At 43.9% G+C, this 17,971-nt stretch overlaps 1 protein-coding gene and 1 long non-coding RNA gene across 8 annotated transcripts in view; one reads left to right on the top strand and one right to left on the bottom strand.

Annotated features, from left to right (window-relative positions):
• The window catches only part of ST6GAL1 (ST6 beta-galactoside alpha-2,6-sialyltransferase 1), a 122,290-nt gene that overhangs the window by 51,344 nt on the left and 52,975 nt on the right, over positions 1 to 17,971 (bottom strand). The window contains exon 1 of one of the 7 annotated variants that reach the window (XM_077880025.1): positions 14,537 to 14,684. The exons of the other annotated variants lie outside the window; for them this stretch is intronic. The gene's annotated coding sequence lies outside the window, so the exon portion shown is untranslated. Of the gene's footprint in view, positions 1 to 14,536; positions 14,685 to 17,971 lie in introns of those variants that run through there. 7 annotated transcript variants of the gene reach the window in all.
• On the top strand, positions 1,500 to 17,895 carry LOC144302561 (uncharacterized). Its single transcript, XR_013369464.1, has 4 exons — positions 1,500 to 1,741; positions 13,044 to 13,189; positions 15,747 to 15,896; positions 17,706 to 17,895. It is a non-coding gene; the product is annotated as an uncharacterized LOC144302561 (long non-coding RNA).

Raw genomic sequence — 17,971 nt, 5'->3', positions numbered from 1 at the left:
AGAAGCAGAATTTGGGACCCTCAGGAAGCCAGAGCCAAGGGAGTGGGACTAGGAAGGCCATAATTTCAGGTAAAGTCTGAAACCAGGTCCTAGCCGAGTGGTCCCTCTATCAAGACATCGGAAATAAAGCTGGTGGGTAAAGCACCTTCCCATTTCAGAGATGAAAAGAAACACTGTTTAAGGAACTCCTACTTAAGACATTGAAGATTTCTTCTTAAATCAAAGTATCCTTCTATTGTGAATTGAGGTGATTTATAACCATTAGAAGAATCCCTTCTTGGGGTGCTTGGGTGGTTCAGTGGTTAAGTGTCTGCCTTGGGCTCAGGGTGTGATCCTGAGGTTCTGGGATCAAGTACCACATTGGGCTCCCCGCAGGGAGCCTGCTTCTCCCTCTGCCTATGTCTCTGCCTCTGTGTGTCCCTCATGAATAAATAAAATCTTTTAAAAAAAGAATCACTTCTCTGTGATCGTATGCATGAAAACATAAAGCTGTTCAGTTCCCTCAGAGTTTGTACCCTCTGAGAGCCCTCTGCAGACCCCAGAAGGGGGTGGGGGGCTAGTTTTCTCATGGAGCAGAGGGCTCACTGCCCAGAGCAGGAAAAGCTGGTAGATCCAAATTCTCACAGGAAAGCCCACCGTCCTTTCTCAGGATTTTCCCTTAATTTAGAAAACAGGCCAAACTCACTCCCTTTCCCAGCTTTACCCTTAGGTCTCTTGCAACTATCTGGTGCCCTGAGAAGAAAACAGGAAGTCAGTGACGTGGTCCCAGAGTGTAAACAGGGTAAAGTGGGTAGCCCTGAGGTCTGGGCACCCAACCTTGATGTCAGGAGAAATGCTTCTCTACCCAGCCAACTGCATCCACGCTCTGAGCTGAGCACTGTAGGGTTTTCTAGCCTTCTTGCTTGGTGTTGCAATAACCTAAAGGGTTCTCACGACCCCCACCTCCCACCAATCAAAAGCTGTAAATAGAGGAAGAGTACTTTGGGTTCTCTCCTAGTCTGCAAACAGGCAGGTTATTTAGAGCCATAGTCCTCTTTTCTGTTTCAGGGGTTCAACCTTCTGTAAGGGGTATGTGTGTATGTAGTAAGAACAAGTCCAATGGAGGGGGTCTGGGCCTGGGCAGAGAGAAACAGCACAAGGAAGGTGAAGGGCCAGGGAGGGGCCCAGTGAGTTGAGGCAGCGATGCCCACTTGGCTGGGCCACCGTGGAAAGATCACATTCCAGGTGTGAATTCTGCTCCCAGGAATAAGGTGAGACAGTGCCACACACAGGCCCCTGAAGCTCACCCCAGTCCTCTGGCCCAAGCACCACAACATGCATTCCCACCCAGCCAGACAAATCCTGGGAGCAGACAAGTCTGAATCCCTTCCTCGATTCCTTCCTCAGGCTCACCCAGCTCCCCAAGCTGGATTTCCCGGCTGGGGATACCTGCCTTTCTCTCTCAGCAACGGGAGGCTGAAAGGCTGGGGAGACTTCGAAGAATGAAGGGTGAAGGGACAGTGATACAAACAGGAGTAGGAATTCCTGCCCGGGCCCTTCCCTGTGCAGGGAGTGGGGGCAGGTGTGGTTAGGATCAGGGCTGGGGTTGGGCTTGGGGGAGACAATGACACCCAGTCTGGAGTTCCCTCCTGCCTGCGTGCAAGAAAGCAGGAGGTCCTTCTGAGACACTCTAATCCTCAGCTTCCCAAGAGCAACAACAGCTACCATCCTGCGGTGGAGCGCTGTGCACCAGCTGGCCCCGGTGAGTCTCTGTCTCCTCGGCCTCATGAGGCTGGCATGACTGCCCTAGCTCTTCCCCGAAGACATCTGAGACAGGGAGAGGCTGACGGTGTACAGTCAGTAGCTGGTAGGTGACAGAGCCAGGATTTGAACCCAGGGCTCCCTGTGTCTGTTTGCCTCTCATCTTCAAAGTGGGGAATGGGGAAGGAGCAACAAATCTCTTCCCTTTTCCTACTCTCCTCCCTTGCTCCCTCCCTGAAAGGATGGGAACCAATTCAGTGTGAGGCTGGGGAAGTCAATGTCCCTGGAAACCAAGGAAAGTCACATGAAAACTATAAGATACCACCCCCCCCCCCATCAAATTAACCAAGGCTGAAAATATATATAACGTAGAGCTGATGAGAGCACTCTTAGATACCTCTCGTATGGAGACTACATACAACATGTCTTCCGAACAGTGATTTGGCAAAACACAGCCAAGCATTAAAATATCCATTCTCCCCCGCGTCCCTTTTTTTTTTTTAAAGTGCCATCTACTTCAGGAAACTTGGCACTTTTTACTTTTGTTTTTAAGATTTTATTTATTTATTCATAAGAGACACATAGAGAGAGGCAGAGACACAGGCAGAGGGAAAAGCAGGCTCCATGCAAAGAGTCTGATGTGCGACTCGATCCCAGGACACTGGGATCAAGACCTGAGCCAAAGGCAGATGCTCAACCACTGAGCCACCCAGGTGCCCTTGTCCATTCTTCTTTAATTCAGTAATCACATCTCCAAAAAGTTAATAATCAAAGAAGCTCTCAAAGACTGCAGTCTCATCTCAGCCCACATATAACCTAAAGACACCTCAATTCACAACAGAGGAATACTTAAATATGGGATGTCCACAGGATGGGATATGATTAAATAATTAAAATCACATTCATGAAGATTTCTTAAAGCTTTTTAATGAAGAATTGCATACATATAGAATACTACAGAAAGTAGTACATTGAACCATGAAGTACCCATTACCCATTGTCTGCAGTGATCAATTTATGGCCAATTTGTTTGTTTGTTTTTTTAAGATATAGTTATTCACTTGAGAGACAGCATGAGTTCGGGGAGGGGAAAAGGGAGAGAATCTTTAAGCCGACTCCCCACTGAGTGAGCAGTCGGCCACAGGGCTCGATCACACAACTCTGAGACATGACCTGAGCCAAAACTAAGAGTCAGGTACTTAACCAACTGAGCCACCCAGATGCCCCTGCCACTTTTTTAAAGATTTTATTTACTTATTCATGAGAGACACAGAGGCAGAGAGTGAGAGGCAGAGACAGGAAAAGCAGGCTCCATGCAAGGAGCCCAATATGGGACTTGATCCCAAGACTCCAGGATCCCACCCTGAGCTGAAGGCAAACGCTCAACCACTGAGCCACCCAAGGCACCCCTTTTTATGGCCAATCTTAGCTCATCCATATTCAGCCAGCTCCCCACCTTGGGTATTTGAAGCAAATCACAGACATCATAGCATTGCATCCATAAATATGTCAGTGTGTGTTTCTAAAATGTATTCTTTTTAAAAACACAACAAAAATACCATTATCAAACCTAATAAAACTGTCAGTAACTAAGGTTTCTAAACAAAAAAAGTATAATACAATGTGAACTGGTAAGGAATATTATAAAACCATATATTCTATATATAATCTTAATTGGAAGAGAGGGAGGGAAGAGAAAAAGAAATGCTATTCACAGAGAAAACAACTTGAAGGAATCATATCCAAAATATTGCCAGTTATCTATAGTTACCCCCATGTCATGGCATTAGAGAGGATGTTTGCTTACTTTTGTATTTTTGTCTGTAGGTTTACTAACAGGAATCTGCAGTGTTATATATTTATGTATCATTTTTTTTATTCTTCTTTCATTCAAGTTCAAAGTTTCCCACTGAGGGGCACCTGGGTGGCTCAGTGGTTGAGCATCTCTGCCTTTGGCTCAGGTCGTGATCCCGGGGGTCCTGGGATCAAGTCCCCACATTGGGCTCCCAGCAAGGGAGCCTGCTTCTCCCTCTGCCTATGTCTCTGTCTCTCTGTGTCTCTCATGAATAAATAAAATCTTTAGAATAAAAGCAGTTTCCCACTGGTATCACCTTCCTTCAGCCTGAAAAACTTCCATTAACAGTTCTAGAAAAAAAAAAAAAAGCAGTTCTAGAGCAGGTCTGCTAAAAATGAAATTTCTTGATTTTCCTTCATCTGAGATCTTTATTTTTCCTTCACTCCTAATATATTTTTTTTATTTTTTATTTATTTATGATAGTGAGAGAGAGAGAGAGAGAGAGAGAGAGGCAGAGACACAGGCAGAGGGAGAAGCAGGCTCCATGCAGGGAGCCCGACGTGGGACTCGATCCCGGGTCTCCAGGATCGCGCCCTGGGCCAAAGGCAGGCGCCAAACTGCTGCGCCACCCAGGGATCCCAATCTTTCCTTCACTCCTAAAGGATATTTTTTCTGGATATAAAATTCTAAGTTGACACACCTTTTCTTTTTGTACATTCAAGATGTTATTTCACTGTCCCTGGCTCACATGGTTAGAAATGAGAAGTCTATGGTTGTTTTAATAGGTTTGCCTGACGTATGTGTCTTTTTCTGGTTGCTCCCAGATTTTTTATCTTTCATGTTTAGCAGTTTATGATGTGGCTGAGTAGTTGCCACTGAGTTTATCCTATTTAGGATTTACTGAGATTCTTTTTATTTTTTTCCTTAAAGATTTGCTTATTTATTTGAGAGAGAATGAAAGTGCACCCATGAGTTGGAGGAGGGGCATAGGGAGAGAAAGAATCTCAAGCAGACTCCCCACTGATCACAGAGCTGGACATGGGGCTCGATCCTAAGACCCTGAGCCAAAAGCAAGAGTCAGACACTTAACCAACTAAGCCACCCAGGTGCCCCACACTGAGATTCTTTAACTTGTTAGCTTATGTCTTTCCCCAAATTTGGGACATTTTTAGCCATTTTACCTTCAAATTTTTCTGTACCATTACCTTTTTTCCCCCCACCTTCTGGGCTGGGACTCCAACCACATGAATTTTCAACTTGTTGATGTCCCATGGTATCCTAAGATGCTGTTCATTTTTCCCCCGATAAAAGCATATATTTACAAATATAAAATACTGTATTATTTCTATTGATCTATCTTCAAATTCACAGATCTTTTTCCTCTGTTATCTCTTTTCTGTCACTAAGCCCATTGCAATGAATTTATTACTTTCTGATGCCATCTTTTCAGTTCTAAAATTTCCATCAGGTTGTTTTGCATAGTTTCTATTTTTCTGCTGATAATTTCTATCTTGTTCATTTCAAGAGTGAAGAATTTTTATAATAGCTACTGTAAGTCTGTCTCATAATTCCACCATTGAGTCATTTCAGGGTTAGCACCTATTATGGTCTTTTCCCTTGAGTATCATTCAGAATTTCCTGGCTCTTTTACATTGAGAAAATTTGGATTGTATCCTGGCCTTTTGGATAACATGTTATGAGACTGAATCCTGCTTAAATTCTCTGGAAAAAATGTTGATATTTTTATTTATTTTATGTACAATTAACCCAGGTAGGTTCAGATTGAAAATTCTGTCTCAACTTTGGTGGCTTTATGCCAGTTTGGGTTTCAAAGCCTTTGCTAGGCTAATTGGGTCTGCCTGTCATATAGGTAACTCTGGGTTTCTCCAGGACCTGGGTAGTGTTGATTTCATAGTTAAGTACTCCAAACCTTTGCCATGCTTCTTCAGGTCTATTCCATCCATACACACCTTGGAGCATGCCCATGACTTATATTAGTCCATACACAGAGGGAGTATGGCCTTTTTCCCAGCTCTCTCCTCTCAGAGATTTCCTCCCACTCTCTGGAGGCTCCTTTGCCATGTTCCTCTGCCTGAAAGGTGGGGCTATCTCAGAGTTTTAGCCTCCCATACCATCGTGCAACTCTCTGTGACAAAGGCCATTTCGGGTCATTGTCCAAGTTTTAGGTCCCATCTCCTTTCTGTCTGCTATCACTTCCTGGGGCTCTTGCAATAGTTACTTTTGCATTCTGTCCAGTTTTTTAGTTGTAAACAGAAGGAGGTCAAAGTTGAATGACATCATCTTGGCTGGCACTGCTGCCCTTCCTTCTCAGCAATTTTTACTTTGCAAAATTTCACTCATCTCTCCAAAGCTCCATCAAAACACCATCTCCTTCCAGAAGCCATCCTTTTTCTCCTAGCTAGAAAAACTTTTCCTTTTCCTCTATATTAGGGAAGAATCAGATTTGGCAATATTGAGACTCAAAGCCAAATCTTTTTATGAACATCTCTGTTCAAAGGTCCAGGTTTGAGGACACAGCAGAGATGAAATTGAACCCAAACAAGAAGCCTTGTGGTGATTAGGAGAAGAGATTTCACCTAAAACGCAGCTTTGCTAATTGCTTGATGTGTGACTTTAGGTAGGTCACTTAATTCTAGGTACCTCAGTTTCCTTATCTATGGAATGGAAATAATAACATCACAAAGAACTGTTGTGAAGATTCATTGGGTCAATAGTCAGAAAGCATCTAGAATAATGCCATGTTGGAGATGTAGGAGGTTATCACTCTCTCACAGGTTCCCATGACTTTGCCTGGCAGATGAGGCAAGCCTACACAGGGAATGAGGAAAAACAGATGGAGTGAGCTCACTCTCCACCTTGTACAATGTCCTGTAAGGGACTAGCATTTTCACTTCGGTAAATGGTTCAAAGAGCACAATTTATGTGTCTGGGTAGATCTTCTGAGAAGCCACATGAATGGAAGGATAACTGCATCAGTGGGTTAGAAGATCTGGCTTCCAGAACTGGGTCTCCTTTGGGTCTGGTTGTTCTGTTCGAAATCATGACCACACAGGGTAGAGATAAAATGTGAACTTTTTTTTAGACTGTTGCAGGGGAGCTTTTATGATTTTTGTTCCTTCTGTTGTTATCTGTAACCTCACCTTCTGCCACTCCCTCAGCCCTCACATTTCATCTGGACTAAATTAACTAGAGTACACCCATCCTACCTCACCATTTCCCACTCGCACCACTGCTGTCATCCTCAAGCTCAAATACCTCTCCCAACCCTCTTGTCAAATATGTTAAATGCTTCCTTTTCTATGCCAACTCTTCAAGGACTTCTGGGAGGCTTTCCCAGACTCTCCAGGACACTGCTTGGTTTGGCTCTCTACCCTTGTGTCCTAGAGCTCTCTGTACACATCTTGGTGGCACTTTCCAGTAGATGGTAATCACTTATTTTATAGGTCCTTCTCTCCTTAACTGCACCAGTGTTTATCAAAAATATGCACATTACAGGGGCTCCTGGGTGACTCAGTTGGTTAAGCAACTGCCTCCAACTCAGGCCATGATCCTGGATTCTTGGGATCCAGCCTTGCATGGGGCTCCCTGCTGCTTCTCCCTCTCGTGCTCCCCCTGCTTGTGCTTTTGCACTCTGTCTCTCTATGTCAAATAAATTTTAAAAATATGTATTTTACATTATTGGTCTCAAAATCAACTCAGAGCATCACTACCAGCTTTCTTTTTTTTTTTTTTTAAAGATGTATTTATTTATTCATGATAGAGAGAGAGAGGCAGAGACACAGGAGGAGGGAAAAGCAGGCTCCATGCTGGGAGCCCGACGCGGAACTCAATCCCGGGACTCCAGGATCGCACCCTGGGCCAAAGGCAGGCGCCAAACCGCTGAGCCACCCAGGGATCCCCACTACCAGCTTTCTAAAAATAGAATACACTGTGTCTGTGCATGCACACATGTGCATGTGTGTGTGTGAGAGAGGAAGTTCTACCTCTCTGGAGAACTCTTCCACATTGATACAGCCTCAATGCATTCTCAGTCAAAATTCCCAGTTATTTTGTAGACACTAACAAGCTAAGTCTAAAATTTATAAGGAAATACAAAGGACCTAGAATAGCAAAAGCAATATTAGAAGAACAAAGTTAAAGGACTTATATTAACAATTTATTATAAAACCAAAGTAATCAAGACACTGTGTAATTGGTGTAGGGACAAACAAGTAGATCAAGGAAAAAAACCACAAAATCCCTAAATAGGCCCACACATATACAGTATCAATTTTTTACAGCGGTACCAATGAAATTCAATGGAGAAAGAAAAATCTTCTTAATAAACTGTTCCAAAATGTCTGGATATCAACACAGGAAAAAAAAAAAATGACCTTTGACCTCTACTTCACTTTATCCATACAATTAATTTGAGAAGGATCTTAAACCTGTGTGTGAAAGTTCAAACGATAACACTTCTAGAAGCAAATATAGGAGAGTATCTTCATGAACTTGGAGCAGGCAAAGATGTCTTAGGACACAAAAGGCACTAACCAACCAGCGGAAAAACAATGGTTAAGTAGAAGTTCATCACATTTAAAGTCCAATTTATTTGAAAGTGGCCCTGACAACTTAACCTCAGTTCATAATGTGAGAAAGACTGAAGAGGCCCAGAAACAACCGTCTCAGGACAACACATACCCAAGATGTGCCAAGGCCTCACACAAGGGTAACAGAATCATATTTCACCAATGTGGTAGGCCCAGAGTTAAGCATTTAAGAGAACAAGATAAAGTCTTTGTCACAGGAAGATCAGAGTATCGCTAGGAGATAAGACTCACTCAGAGCACAGAGCACTACTAAAAGATGTAATTCTGACCTGCAATCTAAAATAACTCAGGCAAAGAAGAGAGCAGGTTGGGTTGGAGTAGATACATTGAGGACACGAAATGCGGAACTGAGAAATCTGATTGCTTCTCCCCATCCCATTTTCATACATAAGAAAGCAGGACCACTGGCAGAGAGAAGGCCACATCACTGGTTTCCAACAGAGCCAAACTAGAACTCCAACTTCTTGGCTCCCTCTCAAATCCTCCTCTTAGCACTGTGTCATGCTGCTGACTTCAGTCTGGCCGGGCTTCCTGGAAGATGTAGGGGATTCACGTTGGTCCTTAAATGTGAGTATCTGAGATAATATCTGTGAAGCTCCCAGTACACTGCTCAGCATACAATATGTGTTCAGTAGAGAAGACGATTGTTAAGGTAGGTTGGACTTCCCAGGTGAGCAGTGACAAACCAGAGGCCCCACAGCCAACATTTCTAGAGCAAAGTGAATTTCACACCAACTTATTCCTACACCTTCCACCAGTTACTGCTGTTCAAGGAAAGCCAGTGAGGCTCTCTCTGGCTCTTGTCTAACTCACAAGGCATGAGGATTAAAGGAAATATTCATCCTTTCTGTAACACACCCAGAGTTCAGGTTTTTCCCATAACACAGGGAAAAAATTAGACATGAAACATGACACAGAACTATCCTCACCCCAAATCTTAGGCACAGGTTGATGGCACAGTTGGGAACTGGTGAGAGGCTGAAAGAAAGAGGATGCTTAGGGATAAGAAACAGCTGGGATGAGAGGACAGACAATGTCTCACAAGGTACAAGGGCAGCAGAAGCAAAGGGATGTCCTACGTGTTTTCCAAACAAACACTATGGTTTTCATTCATCCTCTGCCCATGCAGAAAATGGCATTTACCTTCCACTTGCCTTTCTTTTGCAAATCCACCTGTCATTGTCCTTCTAGCATGTACCTTCTAGCATCATGGGCAGATTTCTGCAAGTTCATCCATTAAGCCAACACACTTATGGAGTCCTATGCTGTTCAGGCCCCGGGCTAGGTAAGAAGGATACATGGGTGACTACGGCAGGTCTCTGCCTCCGGAGGGAGAAAGACTGGTACGAGAGAACCACAGTGGTCCAGTATGCCACCATAGAGAAAGGCCAGTCATCCAGTCCAGATGGTCCGGGGAGGCAGCCTCGGGGAGACACCTCATCTCCAACAGGAAGATGAGGACGAGCTGGAGAGACAGGAGGAGGGGATGGGTAGGCTGTGCTCTAGTGCCTCTTCCATTCTTTCTTTGCATTTCCAAAAGATTGTGCCCTTTATCTCTTCATTCAGACAAATATCATCGGAGCATAATGAAACACGTGATACCTTCCATACACCTGCCAGTTTCTTTTGATGCCAACTGGGAGGAGAAGCCACTAAATTACTAAGTATATGAAATATCACCCTCTCTCTGTGAAATTATGCACTTACTAACCTTCAAAACAAGATTTCACTAAAACCTGTCAACAGCTTCAGGGACACGAAAATGTTGCTTTGCTTCCCTCTTTGTTTCAGGATGGCCTCAAACCTACAACATAGAGACATACAAATACACCGTAACAAGAATGATCAAAACCTAAGAGCTCATTACAATAGAAGTGCTGCTTAGACCAGTGTAAAGGGACAAAGCTCTCCCTTCTGTAGAGTAGAAAATAAAAATTTTTAAAGACAATATTTTGGGTCGCCTGGGTGGTTCAGTCAGTTGGGCGTCTGCCTTTGGTTCAGGTCGTGATCCCAGGGTCCTGCGATCGAGCCTGTATAAGGTTCCTTGCTCAGTGGAGAGTCTGCTTCTCCCTCTGCCTGCTGCTCCCCCTGCTTGTCCTCTATGTCAAATAAATACGTAAAATCTTAAAAATAATAATAATAACAATAACAATGTTTCACTTTCGGCTCCCTTTATGCAGGAGCTTTGATGTGCAGCGCTCTGTGCTACACACCATCTCACTAAAACCCCCTAGCACCTTTGTGAGGCAGGTGTTATAATCCCATTTTACAGAAGAGGAAGCTCAAGAAGAGAAAGGTTAAGAGATTTGCACAAAGTAGCATCTAGGAAGTGTTGGGACTGAGATTCAGACCCACATTTATAAGCTTCATGGAGTACTAATTATGTGCCAAGCACTGTTCTTTCTACTTTTCAAGGATAAACACATTTCACCCTCCTGGAGACCTCACAAGGAGACTGCCGTTGTTCTCATTTTAGATGAAAAATGAGCCAACGAGAGACTAAATCACATGCCTACCACCACACATCTCTCTGCCTCCAAAGCCTGGGACAGATCCACATGCAATAGGAAATGTGGAAGGAAGTGGGAAAGTCATCCCTTTCATGCAGGCTGTGTTCAGTTCAGGATGGAGTTCTATTCTCCTTTTGTGCCACTGTGGGAAACTGAGGCTGAATTTCGGGGAGTGCTATGCCCAGACTTGAAGGCAGTGGGTATTGGGGCTTGGCCCTCACCATCAGGTAAGGAACTGTTGAACCACCCTTCCTCTAGGAAGGCACCCCAACACTGATGGTGGCCTCACCCATTCCTCTGGATGGTGACATCAGTGATGTCCCAAGAGGTATATGAGGAAGTAAGTACACACAAACACTTGGCATATCTTTACCTTTGTTAAGTTTAGCAAAACTTTGAATCTCGTGATTTTTGTGACAAAAACGGTGAGCTCGCATTAACACTTGATGCTGGGAAAGTGGAAGTATGTACTGTCTACCTTAAATTTATTATACAGTGCTGTATGTCAATTATATCTCAATAAAGCTGGCAGGGGTCAACAGCAGAAGCAATACATCAAGAAAATGAAAGCAAGATCTCAGAACAACCAACACATTTTAAAATGTTTGTAGCTTTCTGGCTTAGAATTCAAAGGCTGGGGTTTTTATTATAAAGAAATAATTTTAAGGACACCTAGAAGATTTAGGGACACCTTTTAGGGATGCAGCCAGTTAAGGGTCTGACTCTTGGTTTTGGCTCAGGTCATGATTTCAGAGTCCTGGGATCAAACCCCGCATCAGGATCCGCACTCAGTGTGAAATTCTCTCTCTCCCTCCCTCTTTACCCCTTCCTGCTTGTATTTGCACTCACTTTCTCTCAAATAAATAAATAAATAAATAAATCTTTAAAAATTAGTTTTTAATGTATAATTATAATTACATATTACTTATAAATACAATTATATTTAATTATATCCCATTTAAATGTAATTAAATTATGTTTAAAAGTAATTAAAGTAATTCATAAATATATTTATAAATCTTAGTGACCTGATTTTATAATCTAATTACAAAAGATAGAAAAGAAACCTAGGCATGAGGTCGTAGACTGGAGTATTAACCATGTCAATTTTGAAACCATCTAAACATCCATCCATAGAAACAAAGAAATTATATGTAGAATTCAGTGATATCCTCTGAGGCCATTAACATAGCACACACACTATAAAAATAGAAAAATGTTTATGGTAAAGGCAGAAACAAAATAAACTCCATCCACGCTAAAATTATAATTCTAGCAAAAACCTTTTTGCCCCCCTCCACAAATGGAAAAATAGATGATTGCAAGAGAACGTTGTAAAATGAACACTAATGGGCCAGAATGCCAGGAATTTAAAGAGTTTATTGTTATTGCTATTGTGATGTTTGTGAATAAAACAAGAAAAACAAATTTAGAACCCACTTGGTTGCCCAAGGGGCAGGCACATGGTCCACCTAAGCCAGTTTCCCCTCCAGGAAACTATCATCTTCTAGGAAAGGGATAAAACTCAGACAAACTGTAGGCTCTCCTGCCTTAGCATAGGGAGGGCAAACATGTGTACTTGGCCCTTACAACCTGGCCCTGGCTGAGTTCTCTCTGCGAGTTATAACCTGAACCTTCACATATATAACAGGCTCACCACATAGTGAACGGGCTCCCTTAACTTCTGCTCTGACATTTGAAGACAAGCCTTCTCTTCACTCTCCTGTGATCCCTCAGCCACATCCTCAAAAGTCTAACAATGGTTAACAAAGTCTAACAATGGTTTGGAAACTAGCTACCCCTGCTCTGTCCCCAGACACCCCGCCCCTTGTCCACTGCACACAGTAGTATCAACACCAGCAGCAAGTCACACCCTCGGGGGTAATATCACAACCTCAAGGCCATTGCTCATTTCCACCTATTCAATTCCACCATCCTTCCAGGCTCAGATCAAGCACAGGGGAAGAGGAGGGACAGACCTGGGTCACAAACCAGCTCTCACTTTCCAGCTTTGTGATCTCAGGCAAGTTATGTAACCTCTCTGGTCTTCATTTCCTAAGCCATTAGGCAATATGATAATAAATGCTTCATGTAATGGTTGAAATATATAAAATCCATACAACCCAACTTCACCTGGTACAGGAGTCACTAGCCACAGGCGGCCATGGAGCCCTAGCAGTGTGACTAATCCATACTGAGATACTTTATAAATTTAAATTACACAGAAAAACAGAATGTAAGAATGTTGGACTGATAACTTTAATGTCAATTGCATAATAAAATAATATTTTGTAGATACTGGGTTAAATAAAATATATTAAAATCAACCATCTTTTTTTTAAATGGTTAACTTTTTTTGTTTTTAAGATTTTATTATCTATTTGACAGAGACAGAGCACAGAAGGAGGAACAGCAGAAGGAGAGGGAGAAACAGACTCCATGCCAAGCAGGGAACTCAACGTGGGGCTCGATCCCGAGACCCTGGGATTATGACCTGAGCTGAAGGCAGACGCTTAACCAACTGAGCTACCCAGGTGCCCCTTAACTCCATCTTCTATTTTTACTTTTGTAATGTGACTATTATCAAATTTAAAATTATAAACACAGCCCGAGCTTGTGTCTTGCTTTCTATTTCCACTGAACACTGTTCGATGTTTGTGCTCTCCCTACTTCTCCCTCCCCACTCACTGGCCACATAGAAGCTCACACCTGGCTCACACCTGTATCAAGTCATTAATTACATCTGTGGTTCCAGGTGGAGTCCTTTCTCCTCCTCAGGTCCCAGGTTACCAACCTGAGACAAGTGACAAAAAGGAGAAAGGAAACTAGCCTTAGTATCAGAAAACTGCACTGCGGTCCTAGCTCTACCATTACTAATTAAGTAGCCCTTAGCATGCCATTTCACTCCACTGAGCCACAGTTTTGTCATTTACAAAACAGAGGGTAATGATATCATGTTCATGGCATGAGAGATTGCAAGTGGAAGGTGCTCGATAAACTGTCAAGGACTGTAGAGGTAAAGATTAAGTAGTATGATTTGCACAGCAGCAAGGAGGTGGGGTGGCCATACCTGCCTCCTCTGATATTCTCTGCCTTCCATCTTATACTATTACTTACCTATTTTCCACATCTCCTGTCTCTAAAAACAAGTATCCCCAAGAACACACCTCCTCCTCCTCACAAGTCCCCCAACATAACCAACACAGAGTGCTACAGGCAGACCCCTCAAACCTCCACACAAATGGGGTGTGCCCTTATGTACCAGGCATTAAGCTTAGTGGTAGGGGGGGTCTGGCAAGAAACCTGACAACACAGCATGGGACGTGCTTGTAACAGAGGAATTGAATACATGTAAGTGCACCAGGGGCCAAGAGCAGCATGCTCCCTACCTGGGAGAAGCAGAGAAGTGTGGTGGCAGGGAGAGGTAGGCAACGGCCAACAGGAAGGACTCTGACATGCACAAAACAGAACAGTATGAAAGCCTGAATGAGCATGGAATGCTGCGGCCCTCAATCCAAGGTAAACACTGGCATGTGATGTACAACGGGCCACCTAACAATATAAATCTTATCACGAGAGGTCCCTGGTTGAAAGGTCCTTCCTGCAGACGGAACATGACTGCCTTTCTGACTTTGCTACTTCAGCTTCTCCTAGCTCACCCTGCAGTCCACTTAGGGACATGTGCAAAACCTGCCGTTATGAGCTGAACTACCACCTGTGGTGACTGCATTAACTGCAGCGTTGTGCACAGAGCCTTATGGGAGCAAAAGCCCCTGTCTCAAAACATCCTGTTCCTATTTTTAGCCAGGAAATACCTCCTCACCATCTATGCTCCATCTACCTCCTCCCAAGGCCAACAGGCGTGAGAAGCACAAACTTACCCCATCATGTGCGTGGCTGGGTGGGCTTCTCTACATGCTCAAGTGTTTCTTCCTGGTTCCCAAATAGGATCCAGATTATTTCTAGGAAAGTTAGGCAGCAAGCTCTATCAAAAACGCAGTGTTCCACTTGCATGGTCCAGTTAAAGCAAACACAGAAGGCTTCTTGGCTGAAGATCTAAAGGTGAAATTTCTGAAGCTGAACTTGTCCTTCAGCTTGGTCTTCAAACATATAAAGAAGTAAAATAATCTCAAATGATCATATTTTTGTTTAAGAATGAAAAGATGAAAGATCAGGAAGTGGGTGATTCTAAGAGGGAGGGTTGAGCAGTGAGAGCAGATAAGCACCGTGAAGGGGAGGCATCTGTGTCCACCTCTGCTTATATGGAGAATAAAGCCATGCCTTACCAATGGCTAGCTACAAAATCAGTACCAGGGCCGAAAATCCTCCTCCCTTGGGAAACTACTGATTACAAGCATTCTAAGAATTCTAAAAGTCAGATCAACCTATGACAACGTAAGGACTGTAATTGAATCCTGATTGGAAAAAACAGCCTTTTTTTTTTTTTTTTTTTTTTTCTTCACAGTAATCTCTCCAGGGACACCTGGGTGGCTCAGTGGCTGAGCATCTCCCTTCGGCTTAAGTCATGATCCTGGGGTTCCGGGATCAAGTCCTGCATCAGGTTTCCCGCAGGGAGCCTGCTTCTCCCTCTGCCTATGTCTGTGCCTCTCTCTGTCTCTCACAAGTGAATGAAATATTTTAAAAATTAATTAATAAAATAAAATAATCTCTACAGCTAATATGGGGCTCAAACTCATGACCCTGAAATCAAGAGTCCCAGTCTCTACCAACTGAGCCAGCCAGATGCCCTCCAAAAGTCCCTAGGATCTTTTAAACATACACTGAAACATTTATGTATACAGACAAAAATGAAAAAATAAGTGGCTGTATGAGAAGTCAGGCAAAATAAGATCTCATCTGGTATGGATAAGCACGTGCAGTAAAGGAAAGTTGAATGAAAAGTCCTCCTACCTTAAATCACCCATAGAATAGAACACACAGTCTGCTACAGAACACACAGTCTGATACAGCCCCGAATGCTCACACAAAAGTTCCTTCCATGAACCCAACTCTGCTGGGTTCTCATCCTGCCCTGGAGCAGATTACAATTTTTCCTCTGGGTAACAGAAGAAATAATTATCTTGACTTTAGCTCCAGGTAGCACAAAAGACACAAATGCTGGGATCAGACCCTGCGAGAAGATGCTCAGCCTAACAGAGCCGGAGAGGAAGTTAGAGTCGCGCTCCCGACCCTGCCCTTGTGCCGGCCGGACCGGAATATGACTGAGTGGCTATCAGAATGGTGGGCACTATTTCAATTATTCTTTCTTCTTGAATCCCTCCCCCTACCGCCTTTTTATGAATGTGCTGAGTGGATGGAGTTAATGACATGCCAGTCTCCATGCTGTATGTCGCTTCTCTGAGGCTGCCGCCAGCATTAGAACTGCTACTGGGGAGAAGATAATCACATCTGAACACACAGAAAGATACAGACAGTAGGGAGCCATGCAGTGTTTGGGTGACGCAGACAGTCCCTGGTGAGGCAGCAGCAGGGCAAGCAGAGAGCCTAGCATTCCGTTATTGTGATTAGCATGTCACTATCATCCTCCTGAGCGTCCCTGAAGCCCTAGCCCTAGTCTAGGTGCGGGGCTTTCCATTTAATCTTAAATCTTCTGAATAACTCTGTGGGTGGGTTATTTCACAGGTGAGGAAGCTGAAGCTCAGAGTGAGTGAGTGATTTCCCAAAGGCCACAGACAGCGAGAAGGGGACATAACCAAGATGCAAGTCTTGCTCCCCAGCCCAGCCCCTTCTAGCACAGTGCTACATGAGGCCTTTGAGCGCAGTTACTTTAACTAGACCCCTTTATTTTCTAAAACACCTAAAAATGAAAAAACAAAAACAAAAGCAAAATCCTGTTGAGTCGTCCAACTGAAAAGTGGAGAAAACCCTACTCTGCGATCCACAGGATGACTTCTGCACATTTCCAGTCCCATTCTGTCTCACTTCTGATTTCTCTGGCTGCCATTATGGATCCACCTGACACACTTGAGAGAACAGAACAGGAAATAACTCTTCCGTTTGGAATGACAGATATTCAAGTGATCCCAGGATCCCATCCCCCACTCCCTCAAAATAAGATGTTCCTTAGGACATCTTTAAACTTTTTCTTTAAACTTCTTTTTTTTTTTTTTTTTAATTTTTTTTTTTTAAACTTTAAACTTCAAATCCATTCGGTTGTCATGGCCACTTAATAGCTGAGTCAGACTGGCCATTCACGGAAGTGAACTGACAAAGGGCATGCTCTGTCCTAAAGGCCACCCAAGTGGTGACTTAGGCACCCCACAGGGAGTCTGACCCCAGAATAGATCCCTTTATGTACTTGCTACTGCAATTCCTCATGCAGGAGTTTATCAAGTGCCTACAAAGGGAAGTGCCCATCCCTGGCGAAGGGTTGTGGGGTACATGGACACTCAAGTCACCATCCCAGGCCATAGGTAGCTCCAGGCATTGTGGGGAGTGGGTAGGCAGCCAAACAGTCATCTGCTGCCACAGGAGCCTATCCTTTGCCATACTCAGATTAGAAGGAATGGGTGGTTTTGGAGGGGCTAGTAAAGGACTTGTCTCACAAGTACTGACCAGCAGTGAGAACCATCCAACAGAGAATAATAGTGGACTGTGGGTACTTTAAGGGCAAGGACCATGCCTAATTTGCCTCTGCATTTTCACAAAGTAGGCCCCAAATATTTGTGGTGGGGTTTTTTTCCGATCATGGTCAGGTACTATATTTACAATTTTAAAAGATACCGAAACTGTTCTCAGGTGCCAGAACAGAATCTAAAGGGTTCAGTTTGAGGAACAAGATTCCTGCCCTCAGAGTCAATTTGGCCGTATCAGTGGTCAGCTGGAGATGAGGGAGATGATACCCACAGGCCTCTCAAAGGGTGGGAAGCACAGATACCCTAAAAGATTATGGGCAGGCCACCCTCTGTCCTCAGGAGGAAGGGGAGGTGGCTAGGGATGGAAGCCCCCTCTGGCTTCTATTATGAGTAAGAGGCCAAGCTCCGTGACTCAGTGGAATTCACTTCTTCCCATAAATTCAATGTCCCCCAGCCCTGGGAGCAGTGGAATCATGGGAACAAAGGCAGCAAGTTGAGTATGGATCATCACAGAAGGCCCAGAGCAGCTCATACCCCTGTCCAGTATGGGATGAGGCCATCAGGCAAGTAACTCCTGCTTCCAAGGGAGCCGGGTCACAAGAACACACATCTTCACAGGTGAGACCTGGGGAGGCCAGATGACATAATCCTTAAGTCTCTATCAGGGCACCCCAGAGAGGACTTGAAGGTTTTCTTTGACTTAGCATGTGGGAAGAACCA

The sequence above is a fragment of the Canis aureus genome, chromosome 31 (assembly GCF_053574225.1).
Source record: "Canis aureus isolate CA01 chromosome 31, VMU_Caureus_v.1.0, whole genome shotgun sequence".
Lineage (NCBI taxonomy): Eukaryota > Metazoa > Chordata > Mammalia > Carnivora > Canidae > Canis > Canis aureus.
The sequence above is the reverse complement of the archived record's forward strand: the minus strand, read 5'-3'. Positions and strand labels throughout refer to the sequence as shown.